The sequence below is a fragment of the Phyllobates terribilis genome, unplaced genomic scaffold, assembly GCF_046119375.1.
Source record: "Phyllobates terribilis strain yellow unplaced genomic scaffold, ASM4611937v1 Scaffold_325__1_contigs__length_2139453, whole genome shotgun sequence".
Lineage (NCBI taxonomy): Eukaryota > Metazoa > Chordata > Amphibia > Anura > Dendrobatidae > Phyllobates > Phyllobates terribilis.
This window is the reverse complement of record NW_027363085.1, coordinates 669,446-691,953: the sequence shown is the minus strand read 5'-3', so window position 1 is coordinate 691,953 and position 22,508 is coordinate 669,446. Positions and strand designations below refer to the sequence as shown.

At 44.8% G+C, this 22,508-nt stretch overlaps 17 non-coding genes across 17 annotated transcripts; all 17 read right to left on the bottom strand.

Moving 5' to 3' along the window:
• Positions 1-315: 315 nt before the first annotated feature.
• On the bottom strand, positions 316-506 carry LOC141221431 (U2 spliceosomal RNA). The gene has a single exon (XR_012289463.1). It is a non-coding gene; the product is annotated as a U2 spliceosomal RNA (small nuclear RNA).
• A 1,115-nt stretch (positions 507-1,621) lies between these two features.
• Positions 1,622-1,812, bottom strand: LOC141221183 (U2 spliceosomal RNA). Its single transcript, XR_012289226.1, has one exon. It is a non-coding gene; the product is annotated as a U2 spliceosomal RNA (small nuclear RNA).
• Positions 1,813-2,927: 1,115 nt separating this feature from the next.
• On the bottom strand, positions 2,928-3,118 carry LOC141221172 (U2 spliceosomal RNA). Its single transcript, XR_012289215.1, has one exon. It is a non-coding gene; the product is annotated as a U2 spliceosomal RNA (small nuclear RNA).
• Positions 3,119-4,233: 1,115 nt separating this feature from the next.
• LOC141221430 (U2 spliceosomal RNA) lies at positions 4,234-4,424 on the bottom strand. The gene has a single exon (XR_012289462.1). It is a non-coding gene; the product is annotated as a U2 spliceosomal RNA (small nuclear RNA).
• A 1,115-nt stretch (positions 4,425-5,539) lies between these two features.
• Positions 5,540-5,730, bottom strand: LOC141221429 (U2 spliceosomal RNA). The gene has a single exon (XR_012289461.1). It is a non-coding gene; the product is annotated as a U2 spliceosomal RNA (small nuclear RNA).
• Positions 5,731-6,845: 1,115 nt separating this feature from the next.
• On the bottom strand, positions 6,846-7,036 carry LOC141221427 (U2 spliceosomal RNA). The gene has a single exon (XR_012289459.1). It is a non-coding gene; the product is annotated as a U2 spliceosomal RNA (small nuclear RNA).
• Positions 7,037-8,151: 1,115 nt separating this feature from the next.
• Positions 8,152-8,342, bottom strand: LOC141221503 (U2 spliceosomal RNA). The gene has a single exon (XR_012289534.1). It is a non-coding gene; the product is annotated as a U2 spliceosomal RNA (small nuclear RNA).
• A 1,115-nt stretch (positions 8,343-9,457) lies between these two features.
• On the bottom strand, positions 9,458-9,648 carry LOC141221426 (U2 spliceosomal RNA). The gene has a single exon (XR_012289458.1). It is a non-coding gene; the product is annotated as a U2 spliceosomal RNA (small nuclear RNA).
• Positions 9,649-10,763: 1,115 nt separating this feature from the next.
• LOC141221425 (U2 spliceosomal RNA) lies at positions 10,764-10,954 on the bottom strand. Its single transcript, XR_012289457.1, has one exon. It is a non-coding gene; the product is annotated as a U2 spliceosomal RNA (small nuclear RNA).
• Positions 10,955-12,069: 1,115 nt separating this feature from the next.
• On the bottom strand, positions 12,070-12,260 carry LOC141221424 (U2 spliceosomal RNA). The gene has a single exon (XR_012289456.1). It is a non-coding gene; the product is annotated as a U2 spliceosomal RNA (small nuclear RNA).
• A 1,115-nt stretch (positions 12,261-13,375) lies between these two features.
• On the bottom strand, positions 13,376-13,566 carry LOC141221423 (U2 spliceosomal RNA). Its single transcript, XR_012289455.1, has one exon. It is a non-coding gene; the product is annotated as a U2 spliceosomal RNA (small nuclear RNA).
• Positions 13,567-14,681: 1,115 nt separating this feature from the next.
• Positions 14,682-14,872, bottom strand: LOC141221422 (U2 spliceosomal RNA). The gene has a single exon (XR_012289454.1). It is a non-coding gene; the product is annotated as a U2 spliceosomal RNA (small nuclear RNA).
• A 1,115-nt stretch (positions 14,873-15,987) lies between these two features.
• Positions 15,988-16,178, bottom strand: LOC141221421 (U2 spliceosomal RNA). The gene has a single exon (XR_012289453.1). It is a non-coding gene; the product is annotated as a U2 spliceosomal RNA (small nuclear RNA).
• Positions 16,179-17,293: 1,115 nt separating this feature from the next.
• Positions 17,294-17,484, bottom strand: LOC141221420 (U2 spliceosomal RNA). Its single transcript, XR_012289452.1, has one exon. It is a non-coding gene; the product is annotated as a U2 spliceosomal RNA (small nuclear RNA).
• A 1,115-nt stretch (positions 17,485-18,599) lies between these two features.
• On the bottom strand, positions 18,600-18,790 carry LOC141221419 (U2 spliceosomal RNA). The gene has a single exon (XR_012289451.1). It is a non-coding gene; the product is annotated as a U2 spliceosomal RNA (small nuclear RNA).
• Positions 18,791-19,905: 1,115 nt separating this feature from the next.
• Positions 19,906-20,096, bottom strand: LOC141221418 (U2 spliceosomal RNA). Its single transcript, XR_012289450.1, has one exon. It is a non-coding gene; the product is annotated as a U2 spliceosomal RNA (small nuclear RNA).
• A 1,115-nt stretch (positions 20,097-21,211) lies between these two features.
• Positions 21,212-21,402, bottom strand: LOC141221416 (U2 spliceosomal RNA). Its single transcript, XR_012289448.1, has one exon. It is a non-coding gene; the product is annotated as a U2 spliceosomal RNA (small nuclear RNA).
• Between the last annotated feature and the right edge of the window lie 1,106 nt (positions 21,403-22,508).

Below are 22,508 nucleotides of genomic sequence, written 5' to 3'. Positions count from 1 at the left end.
GCTTATCTCACCACCTGTAGTTATTTAGGTGAAAGCTCCAAAATGCTTGCCTAATATGTCTGTTTATCCAAAAGGAAGTAAAAAGGGAGAGCTAGAAAGATAGCATTGCATCACATTACATGGCAATGCAATGCACAGTTGCTGAAGTTGAACCAAAATGAGCTTGTAATCTGGCTTCTGCAACTTTGAACATGAAAAATCCAATGAGGAGAAGAAAAGCAAAGCCAAAGAGTCCATCCCAAAATCCGACAAACAAGCAAAATGAACAAAAAACATTGAATTCAATTCTTTCTGATTATAGAAACTGCATTAAAGAAGGGGTGCACCGGTCCTGGAGATACTGCAATACCAGGTCAATGCGTGGAGTGGACAGAGCAAGCTCTTTTTCCATCTCCCTGTTCTAAAAATCCATTTAATATATGGTCCCCAGATAGGGGACGTATCAGATATTAAACTGATAAGAACAGATACTACACTTGATCTTAGCCAAAAGGCCGAGAAGCGATAACCAGAATTGGTTTCAAACTACGGAGCCACCCAAGGATCCTGAAAAGTCCATTTGTGGAGATGAGCTCCTGGACTCCCGTTAAGAAGACATGTTGTCAACCTCTAGATCCCTTACATGCCTGCACTTTTCGGCTTGCTGCTGCTGCAATCCACGCGTTTTAGATCTGCATAACTCCACCTCTTTAAACACAGCACCTTCACCCCCTGCTGTTCCCACCCGCCTCAACACCGTTGGAAGGGAGGAGAACCAATTAAGGCGGGGGGTGGGGTGGAACGAGCAGCTGTCTACCCTTAGCAGGAGGGCTCCTGATTACATACCTCTCCTGCTGCTGCTGCTGCTGGCTGTCCAGCAGCAGACTGAAGGTGGCTGCTGCTGTGCACAGGTATATAAAGGCTCAGAGCCTATTATGACACGCGCAGCCAGCGTTCCATTGCCACATTCCATCTACTGCAGGCAGGATACCTGGCTGGCTGAATGTCACTGAGAAGCTCACAGAGACCGCCATAAGCAACAGTTTAACAGAATGCCACAGACTAATCAACCAAACTTTTTGGGTTGGGTTCTCTTTTATAGTCTGCAGGCATTAAATGAAAGAAGTCAGTGTTCCAGCAGAAGGAGACAACGTTTCAGAAAAGGCATTGTAGCAAACCAAAAAAGAAATTTTAAGCGCAGCAGAGTAACCAGCGCACATACCTGTTAGCTCAGGTGAGTTTAAAAGGCTGCTGTTGATAACAAGGGCATTTGCTAAATAGATGGTGTGTGTGCAACAATATACTGAAAGGTCAATTATATTGTGCAGCTTATCTCACCACCTGTAGTTATTTAGGTGAAAGCTCCAAAATGCTTGCCTAATATGTCTGTTTATCCAAAAGGAAGTAAAAAGGGAGAGCTAGAAAGATAGCATTGCATCACATTACATGGCAATGCAATGCACAGTTGCTGAAGTTGAACCAAAATGAGCTTGTAATCTGGCTTCTGCAACTTTGAACATGAAAAATCCAATGAGGAGAAGAAAAGCAAAGCCAAAGAGTCCATCCCAAAATCCGACAAACAAGCAAAATGAACAAAAAACATTGAATTCAATTCTTTCTGATTATAGAAACTGCATTAAAGAAGGGGTGCACCGGTCCTGGAGATACTGCAATACCAGGTCAATGCGTGGAGTGGACAGAGCAAGCTCTTTTTCCATCTCCCTGTTCTAAAAATCCATTTAATATATGGTCCCCAGATAGGGGACGTATCAGATATTAAACTGATAAGAACAGATACTACACTTGATCTTAGCCAAAAGGCCGAGAAGCTATAACCAGAATTGGTTTCAAACTACGGAGCCACCCAAGGATCCTGAAAAGTCCATTTGTGGAGATGAGCTCCTGGACTCCCGTTAAGAAGACATGTTGTCAACCTCTAGATCCCTTACATGCCTGCACTTTTCGGCTTGCTGCTGCTGCAATCCACGCGTTTTAGATCTGCATAACTCCACCTCTTTAAACACAGCACCTTCACCCCCTGCTGTTCCCACCCGCCTCAACACCGTTGGAAGGGAGGAGAACCAATTAAGGCGGGGGGTGGGGTGGAACGAGCAGCTGTCTACCCTTAGCAGGAGGGCTCCTGATTACATACCTCTCCTGCTGCTGCTGCTGCTGGCTGTCCAGCAGCAGACTGAAGGTGGCTGCTGCTGTGCACAGGTATATAAAGGCTCAGAGCCTATTATGACACGCGCAGCCAGCGTTCCATTGCCACATTCCATCTACTGCAGGCAGGATACCTGGCTGGCTGAATGTCGCTGAGAAGCTCACAGAGACCGCCATAAGCAACAGTTTAACAGAATGCCACAGACTAATCAACCAAACTTTTTGGGTTGGGTTCTCTTTTATAGTCTGCAGGCATTAAATGAAAGAAGTCAGTGTTCCAGCAGAAGGAGACAACGTTTCAGAAAAGGCATTGTAGCAAACCAAAAAAGAAATTTTAAGCGCAGCAGAGTAACCAGCGCACATACCTGTTAGCTCAGGTGAGTTTAAAAGGCTGCTGTTGATAACAAGGGCATTTGCTAAATAGATGGTGTGTGTGCAACAATATACTGAAAGGTCAATTATATTGTGCAGCTTATCTCACCACCTGTAGTTATTTAGGTGAAAGCTCCAAAATGCTTGCCTAATATGTCTGTTTATCCAAAAGGAAGTAAAAAGGGAGAGCTAGAAAGATAGCATTGCATCACATTACATGGCAATGCAATGCACAGTTGCTGAAGTTGAACCAAAATGAGCTTGTAATCTGGCTTCTGCAACTTTGAACATGAAAAATCCAATGAGGAGAAGAAAAGCAAAGCCAAAGAGTCCATCCCAAAATCCGACAAACAAGCAAAATGAACAAAAAACATTGAATTCAATTCTTTCTGATTATAGAAACTGCATTAAAGAAGGGGTGCACCGGTCCTGGAGATACTGCAATACCAGGTCAATGCGTGGAGTGGACAGAGCAAGCTCTTTTTCCATCTCCCTGTTCTAAAAATCCATTTAATATATGGTCCCCAGATAGGGGACGTATCAGATATTAAACTGATAAGAACAGATACTACACTTGATCTTAGCCAAAAGGCCGAGAAGCTATAACCAGAATTGGTTTCAAACTACGGAGCCACCCAAGGATCCTGAAAAGTCCATTTGTGGAGATGAGCTCCTGGACTCCCGTTAAGAAGACATGTTGTCAACCTCTAGATCCCTTACATGCCTGCACTTTTCGGCTTGCTGCTGCTGCAATCCACGCGTTTTAGATCTGCATAACTCCACCTCTTTAAACACAGCACCTTCACCCCCTGCTGTTCCCACCCGCCTCAACACCGTTGGAAGGGAGGAGAACCAATTAAGGCGGGGGGTGGGGTGGAACGAGCAGCTGTCTACCCTTAGCAGGAGGGCTCCTGATTACATACCTCTCCTGCTGCTGCTGCTGCTGGCTGTCCAGCAGCAGACTGAAGGTGGCTGCTGCTGTGCACAGGTATATAAAGGCTCAGAGCCTATTATGACACGCGCAGCCAGCGTTCCATTGCCACATTCCATCTACTGCAGGCAGGATACCTGGCTGGCTGAATGTCGCTGAGAAGCTCACAGAGACCGCCATAAGCAACAGTTTAACAGAATGCCACAGACTAATCAACCAAACTTTTTGGGTTGGGTTCTCTTTTATAGTCTGCAGGCATTAAATGAAAGAAGTCAGTGTTCCAGCAGAAGGAGACAACGTTTCAGAAAAGGCATTGTAGCAAACCAAAAAAGAAATTTTAAGCGCAGCAGAGTAACCAGCGCACATACCTGTTAGCTCAGGTGAGTTTAAAAGGCTGCTGTTGATAACAAGGGCATTTGCTAAATAGATGGTGTGTGTGCAACAATATACTGAAAGGTCAATTATATTGTGCAGCTTATCTCACCACCTGTAGTTATTTAGGTGAAAGCTCCAAAATGCTTGCCTAATATGTCTGTTTATCCAAAAGGAAGTAAAAAGGGAGAGCTAGAAAGATAGCATTGCATCACATTACATGGCAATGCAATGCACAGTTGCTGAAGTTGAACCAAAATGAGCTTGTAATCTGGCTTCTGCAACTTTGAACATGAAAAATCCAATGAGGAGAAGAAAAGCAAAGCCAAAGAGTCCATCCCAAAATCCGACAAACAAGCAAAATGAACAAAAAACATTGAATTCAATTCTTTCTGATTTTAGAAACTGCATTAAAGAAGGGGTGCACCGGTCCTGGAGATACTGCAATACCAGGTCAATGCGTGGAGTGGACAGAGCAAGCTCTTTTTCCATCTCCCTGTTCTAAAAATCCATTTAATATATGGTCCCCAGATAGGGGACGTATCAGATATTAAACTGATAAGAACAGATACTACACTTGATCTTAGCCAAAAGGCCGAGAAGCGATAACCAGAATTGGTTTCAAACTACGGAGCCACCCAAGGATCCTGAAAAGTCCATTTGTGGAGATGAGCTCCTGGACTCCCGTTAAGAAGACATGTTGTCAACCTCTAGATCCCTTACATGCCTGCACTTTTCGGCTTGCTGCTGCTGCAATCCACGCGTTTTAGATCTGCATAACTCCACCTCTTTAAACACAGCACCTTCACCCCCTGCTGTTCCCACCCGCCTCAACACCGTTGGAAGGGAGGAGAACCAATTAAGGCGGGGGGTGGGGTGGAACGAGCAGCTGTCTACCCTTAGCAGGAGGGCTCCTGATTACATACCTCTCCTGCTGCTGCTGCTGCTGGCTGTCCAGCAGCAGACTGAAGGTGGCTGCTGCTGTGCACAGGTATATAAAGGCTCAGAGCCTATTATGACACGCGCAGCCAGCGTTCCATTGCCACATTCCATCTACTGCAGGCAGGATACCTGGCTGGCTGAATGTCGCTGAGAAGCTCACAGAGACCGCCATAAGCAACAGTTTAACAGAATGCCACAGACTAATCAACCAAACTTTTTGGGTTGGGTTCTCTTTTATAGTCTGCAGGCATTAAATGAAAGAAGTCAGTGTTCCAGCAGAAGGAGACAACGTTTCAGAAAAGGCATTGTAGCAAACCAAAAAAGAAATTTTAAGCGCAGCAGAGTAACCAGCGCACATACCTGTTAGCTCAGGTGAGTTTAAAAGGCTGCTGTTGATAACAAGGGCATTTGCTAAATAGATGGTGTGTGTGCAACAATATACTGAAAGGTCAATTATATTGTGCAGCTTATCTCACCACCTGTAGTTATTTAGGTGAAAGCTCCAAAATGCTTGCCTAATATGTCTGTTTATCCAAAAGGAAGTAAAAAGGGAGAGCTAGAAAGATAGCATTGCATCACATTACATGGCAATGCAATGCACAGTTGCTGAAGTTGAACCAAAATGAGCTTGTAATCTGGCTTCTGCAACTTTGAACATGAAAAATCCAATGAGGAGAAGAAAAGCAAAGCCAAAGAGTCCATCCCAAAATCCGACAAACAAGCAAAATGAACAAAAAACATTGAATTCAATTCTTTCTGATTTTAGAAACTGCATTAAAGAAGGGGTGCACCGGTCCTGGAGATACTGCAATACCAGGTCAATGCGTGGAGTGGACAGAGCAAGCTCTTTTTCCATCTCCCTGTTCTAAAAATCCATTTAATATATGGTCCCCAGATAGGGGACGTATCAGATATTAAACTGATAAGAACAGATACTACACTTGATCTTAGCCAAAAGGCCGAGAAGCGATAACCAGAATTGGTTTCAAACTACGGAGCCACCCAAGGATCCTGAAAAGTCCATTTGTGGAGATGAGCTCCTGGACTCCTGTTAAGAAGACATGTTGTCAACCTCTAGATCCCTTACATGCCTGCACTTTTCGGCTTGCTGCTGCTGCAATCCACGCGTTTTAGATCTGCATAACTCCACCTCTTTAAACACAGCACCTTCACCCCCTGCTGTTCCCACCCGCCTCAACACCGTTGGAAGGGAGGAGAACCAATTAAGGCGGGGGGTGGGGTGGAACGAGCAGCTGTCTACCCTTAGCAGGAGGGCTCCTGATTACATACCTCTCCTGCTGCTGCTGCTGCTGGCTGTCCAGCAGCAGACTGAAGGTGGCTGCTGCTGTGCACAGGTATATAAAGGCTCAGAGCCTATTATGACACGCGCAGCCAGCGTTCCATTGCCACATTCCATCTACTGCAGGCAGGATACCTGGCTGGCTGAATGTCGCTGAGAAGCTCACAGAGACCGCCATAAGCAACAGTTTAACAGAATGCCACAGACTAATCAACCAAACTTTTTGGGTTGGGTTCTCTTTTATAGTCTGCAGGCATTAAATGAAAGAAGTCAGTGTTCCAGCAGAAGGAGACAACGTTTCAGAAAAGGCATTGTAGCAAACCAAAAAAGAAATTTTAAGCGCAGCAGAGTAACCAGCGCACATACCTGTTAGCTCAGGTGAGTTTAAAAGGCTGCTGTTGATAACAAGGGCATTTGCTAAATAGATGGTGTGTGTGCAACAATATACTGAAAGGTCAATTATATTGTGCAGCTTATCTCACCACCTGTAGTTATTTAGGTGAAAGCTCCAAAATGCTTGCCTAATATGTCTGTTTATCCAAAAGGAAGTAAAAAGGGAGAGCTAGAAAGATAGCATTGCATCACATTACATGGCAATGCAATGCACAGTTGCTGAAGTTGAACCAAAATGAGCTTGTAATCTGGCTTCTGCAACTTTGAACATGAAAAATCCAATGAGGAGAAGAAAAGCAAAGCCAAAGAGTCCATCCCAAAATCCGACAAACAAGCAAAATGAACAAAAAACATTGAATTCAATTCTTTCTGATTTTAGAAACTGCATTAAAGAAGGGGTGCACCGGTCCTGGAGATACTGCAATACCAGGTCAATGCGTGGAGTGGACAGAGCAAGCTCTTTTTCCATCTCCCTGTTCTAAAAATCCATTTAATATATGGTCCCCAGATAGGGGACGTATCAGATATTAAACTGATAAGAACAGATACTACACTTGATCTTAGCCAAAAGGCCGAGAAGCGATAACCAGAATTGGTTTCAAACTACGGAGCCACCCAAGGATCCTGAAAAGTCCATTTGTGGAGATGAGCTCCTGGACTCCCGTTAAGAAGACATGTTGTCAACCTCTAGATCCCTTACATGCCTGCACTTTTCGGCTTGCTGCTGCTGCAATCCACGCGTTTTAGATCTGCATAACTCCACCTCTTTAAACACAGCACCTTCACCCCCTGCTGTTCCCACCCGCCTCAACACCGTTGGAAGGGAGGAGAACCAATTAAGGCGGGGGGTGGGGTGGAACGAGCAGCTGTCTACCCTTAGCAGGAGGGCTCCTGATTACATACCTCTCCTGCTGCTGCTGCTGCTGGCTGTCCAGCAGCAGACTGAAGGTGGCTGCTGCTGTGCACAGGTATATAAAGGCTCAGAGCCTATTATGACACGCGCAGCCAGCGTTCCATTGCCACATTCCATCTACTGCAGGCAGGATACCTGGCTGGCTTAATGTCGCTGAGAAGCTCACAGAGACCGCCATTAGCAACAGTTTAACAGAATGCCACAGACTAATCAACCAAACTTTTTGGGTTGGGTTCTCTTTTATAGTCTGCAGGCATTAAATGAAAGAAGTCAGTGTTCCAGCAGAAGGAGACAACGTTTCAGAAAAGGCATTGTAGCAAACCAAAAAAGAAATTTTAAGCGCAGCAGAGTAACCAGCGCACATACCTGTTAGCTCAGGTGAGTTTAAAAGGCTGCTGTTGATAACAAGGGCATTTGCTAAATAGATGGTGTGTGTGCAACAATATACTGAAAGGTCAATTATATTGTGCAGCTTATCTCACCACCTGTAGTTATTTAGGTGAAAGCTCCAAAATGCTTGCCTAATATGTCTGTTTATCCAAAAGGAAGTAAAAAGGGAGAGCTAGAAAGATAGCATTGCATCACATTACATGGCAATGCAATGCACAGTTGCTGAAGTTGAACCAAAATGAGCTTGTAATCTGGCTTCTGCAACTTTGAACATGAAAAATCCAATGAGGAGAAGAAAAGCAAAGCCAAAGAGTCCATCCCAAAATCCGACAAACAAGCAAAATGAACAAAAAACATTGAATTCAATTCTTTCTGATTTTAGAAACTGCATTAAAGAAGGGGTGCACCGGTCCTGGAGATACTGCAATACCAGGTCAATGCGTGGAGTGGACAGAGCAAGCTCTTTTTCCATCTCCCTGTTCTAAAAATCCATTTAATATATGGTCCCCAGATAGGGGACGTATCAGATATTAAACTGATAAGATCAGATACTACACTTGATCTTAGCCAAAAGGCCGAGAAGCGATAACCAGAATTGGTTTCAAACTACGGAGCCACCCAAGGATCCTGAAAAGTCCATTTGTGGAGATGAGCTCCTGGACTCCCGTTAAGAAGACATGTTGTCAACCTCTAGATCCCTTACATGCCTGCACTTTTCGGCTTGCTGCTGCTGCAATCCACGCGTTTTAGATCTGCATAACTCCACCTCTTTAAACACAGCACCTTCACCCCCTGCTGTTCCCACCCGCCTCAACACCGTTGGAAGGGAGGAGAACCAATTAAGGCGGGGGGTGGGGTGGAACGAGCAGCTGTCTACCCTTAGCAGGAGGGCTCCTGATTACATACCTCTCCTGCTGCTGCTGCTGCTGGCTGTCCAGCAGCAGACTGAAGGTGGCTGCTGCTGTGCACAGGTATATAAAGGCTCAGAGCCTATTATGACACGCGCAGCCAGCGTTCCATTGCCACATTCCATCTACTGCAGGCAGGATACCTGGCTGGCTGAATGTCGCTGAGAAGCTCACAGAGACCGCCATAAGCAACAGTTTAACAGAATGCCACAGACTAATCAACCAAACTTTTTGGGTTGGGTTCTCTTTTATAGTCTGCAGGCATTAAATGAAAGAAGTCAGTGTTCCAGCAGAAGGAGACAACGTTTCAGAAAAGGCATTGTAGCAAACCAAAAAAGAAATTTTAAGCGCAGCAGAGTAACCAGCGCACATACCTGTTAGCTCAGGTGAGTTTAAAAGGCTGCTGTTGATAACAAGGGCATTTGCTAAATAGATGGTGTGTGTGCAACAATATACTGAAAGGTCAATTATATTGTGCAGCTTATCTCACCACCTGTAGTTATTTAGGTGAAAGCTCCAAAATGCTTGCCTAATATGTCTGTTTATCCAAAAGGAAGTAAAAAGGGAGAGCTAGAAAGATAGCATTGCATCACATTACATGGCAATGCAATGCACAGTTGCTGAAGTTGAACCAAAATGAGCTTGTAATCTGGCTTCTGCAACTTTGAACATGAAAAATCCAATGAGGAGAAGAAAAGCAAAGCCAAAGAGTCCATCCCAAAATCCGACAAACAAGCAAAATGAACAAAAAACATTGAATTCAATTCTTTCTGATTTTAGAAACTGCATTAAAGAAGGGGTGCACCGGTCCTGGAGATACTGCAATACCAGGTCAATGCGTGGAGTGGACAGAGCAAGCTCTTTTTCCATCTCCCTGTTCTAAAAATCCATTTAATATATGGTCCCCAGATAGGGGACGTATCAGATATTAAACTGATAAGAACAGATACTACACTTGATCTTAGCCAAAAGGCCGAGAAGCGATAACCAGAATTGGTTTCAAACTACGGAGCCACCCAAGGATCCTGAAAAGTCCATTTGTGGAGATGAGCTCCTGGACTCCCGTTAAGAAGACATGTTGTCAACCTCTAGATCCCTTACATGCCTGCACTTTTCGGCTTGCTGCTGCTGCAATCCACGCGTTTTAGATCTGCATAACTCCACCTCTTTAAACACAGCACCTTCACCCCCTGCTGTTCCCACCCGCCTCAACACCGTTGGAAGGGAGGAGAACCAATTAAGGCGGGGGGTGGGGTGGAACGAGCAGCTGTCTACCCTTAGCAGGAGGGCTCCTGATTACATACCTCTCCTGCTGCTGCTGCTGCTGGCTGTCCAGCAGCAGACTGAAGGTGGCTGCTGCTGTGCACAGGTATATAAAGGCTCAGAGCCTATTATGACACGCGCAGCCAGCGTTCCATTGCCACATTCCATCTACTGCAGGCAGGATACCTGGCTGGCTGAATGTCGCTGAGAAGCTCACAGAGACCGCCATAAGCAACAGTTTAACAGAATGCCACAGACTAATCAACCAAACTTTTTGGGTTGGGTTCTCTTTTATAGTCTGCAGGCATTAAATGAAAGAAGTCAGTGTTCCAGCAGAAGGAGACAACGTTTCAGAAAAGGCATTGTAGCAAACCAAAAAAGAAATTTTAAGCGCAGCAGAGTAACCAGCGCACATACCTGTTAGCTCAGGTGAGTTTAAAAGGCTGCTGTTGATAACAAGGGCATTTGCTAAATAGATGGTGTGTGTGCAACAATATACTGAAAGGTCAATTATATTGTGCAGCTTATCTCACCACCTGTAGTTATTTAGGTGAAAGCTCCAAAATGCTTGCCTAATATGTCTGTTTATCCAAAAGGAAGTAAAAAGGGAGAGCTAGAAAGATAGCATTACATCACATTACATGGCAATGCAATGCACAGTTGCTGAAGTTGAACCAAAATGAGCTTGTAATCTGGCTTCTGCAACTTTGAACATGAAAAATCCAATGAGGAGAAGAAAAGCAAAGCCAAAGAGTCCATCCCAAAATCCGACAAACAAGCAAAATGAACAAAAAACATTGAATTCAATTCTTTCTGATTTTAGAAACTGCATTAAAGAAGGGGTGCACCGGTCCTGGAGATACTGCAATACCAGGTCAATGCGTGGAGTGGACAGAGCAAGCTCTTTTTCCATCTCCCTGTTCTAAAAATCCATTTAATATATGGTCCCCAGATAGGGGACGTATCAGATATTAAACTGATAAGAACAGATACTACACTTGATCTTAGCCAAAAGGCCGAGAAGCGATAACCAGAATTGGTTTCAAACTACGGAGCCACCCAAGGATCCTGAAAAGTCCATTTGTGGAGATGAGCTCCTGGACTCCCGTTAAGAAGACATGTTGTCAACCTCTAGATCCCTTACATGCCTGCACTTTTCGGCTTGCTGCTGCTGCAATCCACGCGTTTTAGATCTGCATAACTCCACCTCTTTAAACACAGCACCTTCACCCCCTGCTGTTCCCACCCGCCTCAACACCGTTGGAAGGGAGGAGAACCAATTAAGGCGGGGGGTGGGGTGGAACGAGCAGCTGTCTACCCTTAGCAGGAGGGCTCCTGATTACATACCTCTCCTGCTGCTGCTGCTGCTGGCTGTCCAGCAGCAGACTGAAGGTGGCTGCTGCTGTGCACAGGTATATAAAGGCTCAGAGCCTATTATGACACGCGCAGCCAGCGTTCCATTGCCACATTCCATCTACTGCAGGCAGGATACCTGGCTGGCTGAATGTCGCTGAGAAGCTCACAGAGACCGCCATAAGCAACAGTTTAACAGAATGCCACAGACTAATCAACCAAACTTTTTGGGTTGGGTTCTCTTTTATAGTCTGCAGGCATTAAATGAAAGAAGTCAGTGTTCCAGCAGAAGGAGACAACGTTTCAGAAAAGGCATTGTAGCAAACCAAAAAAGAAATTTTAAGCGCAGCAGAGTAACCAGCGCACATACCTGTTAGCTCAGGTGAGTTTAAAAGGCTGCTGTTGATAACAAGGGCATTTGCTAAATAGATGGTGTGTGTGCAACAATATACTGAAAGGTCAATTATATTGTGCAGCTTATCTCACCACCTGTAGTTATTTAGGTGAAAGCTCCAAAATGCTTGCCTAATATGTCTGTTTATCCAAAAGGAAGTAAAAAGGGAGAGCTAGAAAGATAGCATTGCATCACATTACATGGCAATGCAATGCACAGTTGCTGAAGTTGAACCAAAATGAGCTTGTAATCTGGCTTCTGCAACTTTGAACATGAAAAATCCAATGAGGAGAAGAAAAGCAAAGCCAAAGAGTCCATCCCAAAATCCGACAAACAAGCAAAATGAACAAAAAACATTGAATTCAATTCTTTCTGATTTTAGAAACTGCATTAAAGAAGGGGTGCACCGGTCCTGGAGATACTGCAATACCAGGTCAATGCGTGGAGTGGACAGAGCAAGCTCTTTTTCCATCTCCCTGTTCTAAAAATCCATTTAATATATGGTCCCCAGATAGGGGACGTATCAGATATTAAACTGATAAGAACAGATACTACACTTGATCTTAGCCAAAAGGCCGAGAAGCGATAACCAGAATTGGTTTCAAACTACGGAGCCACCCAAGGATCCTGAAAAGTCCATTTGTGGAGATGAGCTCCTGGACTCCCGTTAAGAAGACATGTTGTCAACCTCTAGATCCCTTACATGCCTGCACTTTTCGGCTTGCTGCTGCTGCAATCCACGCGTTTTAGATCTGCATAACTCCACCTCTTTAAACACAGCACCTTCACCCCCTGCTGTTCCCACCCGCCTCAACACCGTTGGAAGGGAGGAGAACCAATTAAGGCGGGGGGTGGGGTGGAACGAGCAGCTGTCTACCCTTAGCAGGAGGGCTCCTGATTACATACCTCTCCTGCTGCTGCTGCTGCTGGCTGTCCAGCAGCAGACTGAAGGTGGCTGCTGCTGTGCACAGGTATATAAAGGCTCAGAGCCTATTATGACACGCGCAGCCAGCGTTCCATTGCCACATTCCATCTACTGCAGGCAGGATACCTGGCTGGCTGAATGTCGCTGAGAAGCTCACAGAGACCGCCATAAGCAACAGTTTAACAGAATGCCACAGACTAATCAACCAAACTTTTTGGGTTGGGTTCTCTTTTATAGTCTGCAGGCATTAAATGAAAGAAGTCAGTGTTCCAGCAGAAGGAGACAACGTTTCAGAAAAGGCATTGTAGCAAACCAAAAAAGAAATTTTAAGCGCAGCAGAGTAACCAGCGCACATACCTGTTAGCTCAGGTGAGTTTAAAAGGCTGCTGTTGATAACAAGGGCATTTGCTAAATAGATGGTGTGTGTGCAACAATATACTGAAAGGTCAATTATATTGTGCAGCTTATCTCACCACCTGTAGTTATTTAGGTGAAAGCTCCAAAATGCTTGCCTAATATGTCTGTTTATCCAAAAGGAAGTAAAAAGGGAGAGCTAGAAAGATAGCATTGCATCACATTACATGGCAATGCAATGCACAGTTGCTGAAGTTGAACCAAAATGAGCTTGTAATCTGGCTTCTGCAACTTTGAGCATGAAAAATCCAATGAGGAGAAGAAAAGCAAAGCCAAAGAGTCCATCCCAAAATCCGACAAACAAGCAAAATGAACAAAAAACATTGAATTCAATTCTTTCTGATTTTAGAAACTGCATTAAAGAAGGGGTGCACCGGTCCTGGAGATACTGCAATACCAGGTCAATGCGTGGAGTGGACAGAGCAAGCTCTTTTTCCATCTCCCTGTTCTAAAAATCCATTTAATATATGGTCCCCAGATAGGGGACGTATCAGATATTAAACTGATAAGAACAGATACTACACTTGATCTTAGCCAAAAGGCCGAGAAGCGATAACCAGAATTGGTTTCAAACTACGGAGCCACCCAAGGATCCTGAAAAGTCCATTTGTGGAGATGAGCTCCTGGACTCCCGTTAAGAAGACATGTTGTCAACCTCTAGATCCCTTACATGCCTGCACTTTTCGGCTTGCTGCTGCTGCAATCCACGCGTTTTAGATCTGCATAACTCCACCTCTTTAAACACAGCACCTTCACCCCCTGCTGTTCCCACCCGCCTCAACACCGTTGGAAGGGAGGAGAACCAATTAAGGCGGGGGGTGGGGTGGAACGAGCAGCTGTCTACCCTTAGCAGGAGGGCTCCTGATTACATACCTCTCCTGCTGCTGCTGCTGCTGGCTGTCCAGCAGCAGACTGAAGGTGGCTGCTGCTGTGCACAGGTATATAAAGGCTCAGAGCCTATTATGACACGCGCAGCCAGCGTTCCATTGCCACATTCCATCTACTGCAGGCAGGATACCTGGCTGGCTGAATGTCGCTGAGAAGCTCACAGAGACCGCCATAAGCAACAGTTTAACAGAATGCCACAGACTAATCAACCAAACTTTTTGGGTTGGGTTCTCTTTTATAGTCTGCAGGCATTAAATGAAAGAAGTCAGTGTTCCAGCAGAAGGAGACAACGTTTCAGAAAAGGCATTGTAGCAAACCAAAAAAGAAATTTTAAGCGCAGCAGAGTAACCAGCGCACATACCTGTTAGCTCAGGTGAGTTTAAAAGGCTGCTGTTGATAACAAGGGCATTTGCTAAATAGATGGTGTGTGTGCAACAATATACTGAAAGGTCAATTATATTGTGCAGCTTATCTCACCACCTGTAGTTATTTAGGTGAAAGCTCCAAAATGCTTGCCTAATATGTCTGTTTATCCAAAAGGAAGTAAAAAGGGAGAGCTAGAAAGATAGCATTGCATCACATTACATGGCAATGCAATGCCCAGTTGCTGAAGTTGAACCAAAATGAGCTTGTAATCTGGCTTCTGCAACTTTGAACATGAAAAATCCAATGAGGAGAAGAAAAGCAAAGCCAAAGAGTCCATCCCAAAATCCGACAAACAAGCAAAATGAACAAAAAACATTGAATTCAATTCTTTCTGATTTTAGAAACTGCATTAAAGAAGGGGTGCACCGGTCCTGGAGATACTGCAATACCAGGTCAATGCGTGGAGTGGACAGAGCAAGCTCTTTTTCCATCTCCCTGTTCTAAAAATCCATTTAATATATGGTCCCCAGATAGGGGACGTATCAGATATTAAACTGATAAGAACAGATACTACACTTGATCTTAGCCAAAAGGCCGAGAAGCGATAACCAGAATTGGTTTCAAACTACGGAGCCACCCAAGGATCCTGAAAAGTCCATTTGTGGAGATGAGCTCCTGGACTCCCGTTAAGAAGACATGTTGTCAACCTCTAGATCCCTTACATGCCTGCACTTTTCGGCTTGCTGCTGCTGCAATCCACGCGTTTTAGATCTGCATAACTCCACCTCTTTAAACACAGCACCTTCACCCCCTGCTGTTCCCACCCGCCTCAACACCGTTGGAAGGGAGGAGAACCAATTAAGGCGGGGGGTGGGGTGGAACGAGCAGCTGTCTACCCTTAGCAGGAGGGCTCCTGATTACATACCTCTCCTGCTGCTGCTGCTGCTGGCTGTCCAGCAGCAGACTGAAGGTGGCTGCTGCTGTGCACAGGTATATAAAGGCTCAGAGCCTATTATGACACGCGCAGCCAGCGTTCCATTGCCACATTCCATCTACTGCAGGCAGGATACCTGGCTGGCTGAATGTCGCTGAGAAGCTCACAGAGACCGCCATAAGCAACAGTTTAACAGAATGCCACAGACTAATCAACCAAACTTTTTGGGTTGGGTTCTCTTTTATAGTCTGCAGGCATTAAATGAAAGAAGTCAGTGTTCCAGCAGAAGGAGACAACGTTTCAGAAAAGGCATTGTAGCAAACCAAAAAAGAAATTTTAAGCGCAGCAGAGTAACCAGCGCACATACCTGTTAGCTCAGGTGAGTTTAAAAGGCTGCTGTTGATAACAAGGACATTTGCTAAATAGATGGTGTGTGTGCAACAATATACTGAAAGGTCAATTATATTGTGCAGCTTATCTCACCACCTGTAGTTATTTAGGTGAAAGCTCCAAAATGCTTGCCTAATATGTCTGTTTATCCAAAAGGAAGTAAAAAGGGAGAGCTAGAAAGATAGCATTGCATCACATTACATGGCAATGCAATGCACAGTTGCTGAAGTTGAACCAAAATGAGCTTGTAATCTGGCTTCTGCAACTTTGAACATGAAAAATCCAATGAGGAGAAGAAAAGCAAAGCCAAAGAGTCCATCCCAAAATCCGACAAACAAGCAAAATGAACAAAAAACATTGAATTCAATTCTTTCTGATTTTAGAAACTGCATTAAAGAAGGGGTGCACCGGTCCTGGAGATACTGCAATACCAGGTCAATGCGTGGAGTGGACAGAGCAAGCTCTTTTTCCATCTCCCTGTTCTAAAAATCCATTTAATATATGGTCCCCAGATAGGGGACGTATCAGATATTAAACTGATAAGAACAGATACTACACTTGATCTTAGCCAAAAGGCCGAGAAGCGATAACCAGAATTGGTTTCAAACTACGGAGCCACCCAAGGATCCTGAAAAGTCCATTTGTGGAGATGAGCTCCTGGACTCCCGTTAAGAAGACATGTTGTCAACCTCTAGATCCCTTACATGCCTGCACTTTTCGGCTTGCTGCTGCTGCAATCCACGCGTTTTAGATCTGCATAACTCCACCTCTTTAAACACAGCACCTTCACCCCCTGCTGTTCCCACCCGCCTCAACACCGTTGGAAGGGAGGAGAACCAATTAAGGCGGGGGGTGGGGTGGAACGAGCAGCTGTCTACCCTTAGCAGGAGGGCTCCTGATTACATACCTCTCCTGCTGCTGCTGCTGCTGGCTGTCCAGCAGCAGACTGAAGGTGGCTGCTGCTGTGCACAGGTATATAAAGGCTCAGAGCCTATTATGACACGCGCAGCCAGCGTTCCATTGCCACATTCCATCTACTGCAGGCAGGATACCTGGCTGGCTGAATGTCGCTGAGAAGCTCACAGAGACCGCCATAAGCAACAGTTTAACAGAATGCCACAGACTAATCAACCAAACTTTTTGGGTTGGGTTCTCTTTTATAGTCTGCAGGCATTAAATGAAAGAAGTCAGTGTTCCAGCAGAAGGAGACAACGTTTCAGAAAAGGCATTGTAGCAAACCAAAAAAGAAATTTTAAGTGCAGCAGAGTAACCAGCGCACATACCTGTTAGCTCAGGTGAGTTTAAAAGGCTGCTGTTGATAACAAGGGCATTTGCTAAATAGATGGTGTGTGTGCAACAATATACTGAAAGGTCAATTATATTGTGCAGCTTATCTCACCACCTGTAGTTATTTAGGTGAAAGCTCCAAAATGCTTGCCTAATATGTCTGTTTATCCAAAAGGAAGTAAAAAGGGAGAGCTAGAAAGATAGCATTGCATCACATTACATGGCAATGCAATGCACAGTTGCTGAAGTTGAACCAAAATGAGCTTGTAATCTGGCTTCTGCAACTTTGAACATGAAAAATCCAATGAGGAGAAGAAAAGCAAAGCCAAAGAGTCCATCCCAAAATCCGACAAACAAGCAAAATGAACAAAAAACATTGAATTCAATTCTTTCTGATTTTAGAAACTGCATTAAAGAAGGGGTGCACCGGTCCTGGAGATACTGCAATACCAGGTCAATGCGTGGAGTGGACAGAGCAAGCTCTTTTTCCATCTCCCTGTTCTAAAAATCCATTTAATATATGGTCCCCAGATAGGGGACGTATCAGATATTAAACTGATAAGAACAGATACTACACTTGATCTTAGCCAAAAGGCCGAGAAGCGATAACCAGAATTGGTTTCAAACTACGGAGCCACCCAAGGATCCTGAAAAGTCCATTTGTGGAGATGAGCTCCTGGACTCCCGTTAAGAAGACATGTTGTCAACCTCTAGATCCCTTACATGCCTGCACTTTTCGGCTTGCTGCTGCTGCAATCCACGCGTTTTAGATCTGCATAACTCCACCTCTTTAAACACAGCACCTTCACCCCCTGCTGTTCCCACCCGCCTCAACACCGTTGGAAGGGAGGAGAACCAATTAAGGCGGGGGGTGGGGTGGAACGAGCAGCTGTCTACCCTTAGCAGGAGGGCTCCTGATTACATACCTCTCCTGCTGCTGCTGCTGCTGGCTGTCCAGCAGCAGACTGAAGGTGGCTGCTGCTGTGCACAGGTATATAAAGGCTCAGAGCCTATTATGACACGCGCAGCCAGCGTTCCATTGCCACATTCCATCTACTGCAGGCAGGATACCTGGCTGGCTGAATGTCGCTGAGAAGCTCACAGAGACCGCCATAAGCAACAGTTTAACAGAATGCCACAGACTAATCAACCAAACTTTTTGGGTTGGGTTCTCTTTTATAGTCTGCAGGCATTAAATGAAAGAAGTCAGTGTTCCAGCAGAAGGAGACAACGTTTCAGAAAAGGCATTGTAGCAAACCAAAAAAGAAATTTTAAGCGCAGCAGAGTAACCAGCGCACATACCTGTTAGCTCAGGTGAGTTTAAAAGGCTGCTGTTGATAACAAGGACATTTGCTAAATAGATGGTGTGTGTGCAACAATATACTGAAAGGTCAATTATATTGTGCAGCTTATCTCACCACCTGTAGTTATTTAGGTGAAAGCTCCAAAATGCTTGCCTAATATGTCTGTTTATCCAAAAGGAAGTAAAAAGGGAGAGCTAGAAAGATAGCATTGCATCACATTACATGGCAATGCAATGCACAGTTGCTGAAGTTGAACCAAAATGAGCTTGTAATCTGGCTTCTGCAACTTTGAACATGAAAAATCCAATGAGGAGAAGAAAAGCAAAGCCAAAGAGTCCATCCCAAAATCCGACAAACAAGCAAAATGAACAAAAAACATTGAATTCAATTCTTTCTGATTTTAGAAACTGCATTAAAGAAGGGGTGCACCGGTCCTGGAGATACTGCAATACCAGGTCAATGCGTGGAGTGGACAGAGCAAGCTCTTTTTCCATCTCCCTGTTCTAAAAATCCATTTAATATATGGTCCCCAGATAGGGGACGTATCAGATATTAAACTGATAAGAACAGATACTACACTTGATCTTAGCCAAAAGGCCGAGAAGCGATAACCAGAATTGGTTTCAAACTACGGAGCCACCCAAGGATCCTGAAAAGTCCATTTGTGGAGATGAGCTCCTGGACTCCCGTTAAGAAGACATGTTGTCAACCTCTAGATCCCTTACATGCCTGCACTTTTCGGCTTGCTGCTGCTGCAATCCACGCGTTTTAGATCTGCATAACTCCACCTCTTTAAACACAGCACCTTCACCCCCTGCTGTTCCCACCCGCCTCAACACCGTTGGAAGGGAGGAGAACCAATTAAGGCGGGGGGTGGGGTGGAACGAGCAGCTGTCTACCCTTAGCAGGAGGGCTCCTGATTACATACCTCTCCTGCTGCTGCTGCTGCTGGCTGTCCAGCAGCAGACTGAAGGTGGCTGCTGCTGTGCACAGGTATATAAAGGCTCAGAGCCTATTATGACACGCGCAGCCAGCGTTCCATTGCCACATTCCATCTACTGCAGGCAGGATACCTGGCTGGCTGAATGTCGCTGAGAAGCTCACAGAGACCGCCATAAGCAACAGTTTAACAGAATGCCACAGACTAATCAACCAAACTTTTTGGGTTGGGTTCTCTTTTATAGTCTGCAGGCATTAAATGAAAGAAGTCAGTGTTCCAGCAGAAGGAGACAACGTTTCAGAAAAGGCATTGTAGCAAACCAAAAAAGAAATTTTAAGCGCAGCAGAGTAACCAGCGCACATACCTGTTAGCTCAGGTGAGTTTAAAAGGCTGCTGTTGATAACAAGGGCATTTGCTAAATAGATGGTGTGTGTGCAACAATATACTGAAAGGTCAATTATATTGTGCAGCTTATCTCACCACCTGTAGTTATTTAGGTGAAAGCTCCAAAATGCTTGCCTAATATGTCTGTTTATCCAAAAGGAAGTAAAAAGGGAGAGCTAGAAAGATAGCATTGCATCACATTACATGGCAATGCAATGCACAGTTGCTGAAGTTGAACCAAAATGAGCTTGTAATCTGGCTTCTGCAACTTTGAACATGAAAAATCCAATGAGGAGAAGAAAAGCAAAGCCAAAGAGTCCATCCCAAAATCCGACAAACAAGCAAAATGAACAAAAAACATTGAATTCAATTCTTTCTGATTTTAGAAACTGCATTAAAGAAGGGGTGCACCGGTCCTGGAGATACTGCAATACCAGGTCAATGCGTGGAGTGGACAGAGCAAGCTCTTTTTCCATCTCCCTGTTCTAAAAATCCATTTAATATATGGTCCCCAGATAGGGGACGTATCAGATATTAAACTGATAAGAACAGATACTACACTTGATCTTAGCCAAAAGGCCGAGAAGCGATAACCAGAATTGGTTTCAAACTACGGAGCCACCCAAGGATCCTGAAAAGTCCATTTGTGGAGATGAGCTCCTGGACTCCCGTTAAGAAGACATGTTGTCAACCTCTAGATCCCTTACATGCCTGCACTTTTCGGCTTGCTGCTGCTGCAATCCACGCGTTTTAGATCTGCATAACTCCACCTCTTTAAACACAGCACCTTCACCCCCTGCTGTTCCCACCCGCCTCAACACCGTTGGAAGGGAGGAGAACCAATTAAGGCGGGGGGTGGGGTGGAACGAGCAGCTGTCTACCCTTAGCAGGAGGGCTCCTGATTACATACCTCTCCTGCTGCTGCTGCTGCTGGCTGTCCAGCAGCAGACTGAAGGTGGCTGCTGCTGTGCACAGGTATATAAAGGCTCAGAGCCTATTATGACACGCGCAGCCAGCGTTCCATTGCCACATTCCATCTACTGCAGGCAGGATACCTGGCTGGCTGAATGTCGCTGAGAAGCTCACAGAGACCGCCATAAGCAACAGTTTAACAGAATGCCACAGACTAATCAACCAAACTTTTTGGGTTGGGTTCTCTTTTATAGTCTGCAGGCATTAAATGAAAGAAGTCAGTGTTCCAGCAGAAGGAGACAACGTTTCAGAAAAGGCATTGTAGCAAACCAAAAAAGAAATTTTAAGCGCAGCGGAGTAACCAGCGCACATACCTGTTAGCTCAGGTGAGTTTAAAAGGCTGCTGTTGATAACAAGGGCATTTGCTAAATAGATGGTGTGTGTGCAACAATATACTGAAAGGTCAATTATATTGTGCAGCTTATCTCACCACCTGTAGTTATTTAGGTGAAAGCTCCAAAATGCTTGCCTAATATGTCTGTTTATCCAAAAGGAAGTAAAAAGGGAGAGCTAGAAAGATAGCATTGCATCACATTACATGGCAATGCAATGCACAGTTGCTGAAGTTGAACCAAAATGAGCTTGTAATCTGGCTTCTGCAACTTTGAACATGGAAAATCCAATGAGGAGAAGAAAAGCAAAGCCAAAGAGTCCATCCCAAAATCCGACAAACAAGCAAAATGAACAAAAAACATTGAATTCAATTCTTTCTGATTTTAGAAACTGCATTAAAGAAGGGGTGCACCGGTCCTGGAGATACTGCAATACCAGGTCAATGCGTGGAGTGGACAGAGCAAGCTCTTTTTCCATCTCCCTGTTCTAAAAATCCATTTAATATATGGTCCCCAGATAGGGGACGTATCAGATATTAAACTGATAAGAACAGATACTACACTTGATCTTAGCCAAAAGGCCGAGAAGCGATAACCAGAATTGGTTTCAAACTACGGAGCCACCCAAGGATCCTGAAAAGTCCATTTGTGGAGATGAGCTCCTGGACTCCCGTTAAGAAGACATGTTGTCAACCTCTAGATCCCTTACATGCCTGCACTTTTCGGCTTGCTGCTGCTGCAATCCACGCGTTTTAGATCTGCATAACTCCACCTCTTTAAACACAGCACCTTCACCCCCTGCTGTTCCCACCCGCCTCAACACCGTTGGAAGGGAGGAGAACCAATTAAGGCGGGGGGTGGGGTGGAACGAGCAGCTGTCTACCCTTAGCAGGAGGGCTCCTGATTACATACCTCTCCTGCTGCTGCTGCTGCTGGCTGTCCAGCAGCAGACTGAAGGTGGCTGCTGCTGTGCACAGGTATATAAAGGCTCAGAGCCTATTATGACACGCGCAGCCAGCGTTCCATTGCCACATTCCATCTACTGCAGGCAGGATACCTGGCTGGCGGAATGTCGCTGAGAAGCTCACAGAGACCGCCATAAGCAACAGTTTAACAGAATGCCACAGACTAATCAACCAAACTTTTTGGGTTGGGTTCTCTTTTATAGTCTGCAGGCATTAAATGAAAGAAGTCAGTGTTCCAGCAGAAGGAGACAATGTTTCAGAAAAGGCATTGTAGCAAACCAAAAAAGAAATTTTAAGCGCAGCATTGTAACCAGCGCACATACCTGTTAGCTCAGGTGAGTTTAAAAGGCTGCTGTTGATAACAAGGGCATTTGCTAAATAGATGGTGTGTGTGCAACAATATACTGAAAGGTCAATTATATTGTGCAGCTTATCTCACCACCTGTAGTTATTTTGGTTGAAAGCTCCAAAATGCTTGCCTAATATGTCTGTTTATCCAAAAGGAAGTAAAAAGGGAGAGCTAGAAAGATAGCATTGCATCACATTACATGGCAATGCAATGCACAGTTGCTGAAGTTGAACCAAAATGAGCTTGTAATCTGGCTTCTGCAACTTTGAACATGAAAAATCCAATGAGGAGAAGAAAAGCAAAGCCAAAGAGTCCATCCCAAAATCCGACAAACAAGCAAAATGAACAAAAAACATTGAATTCAATTCTTTCTGATTTTAGAAAC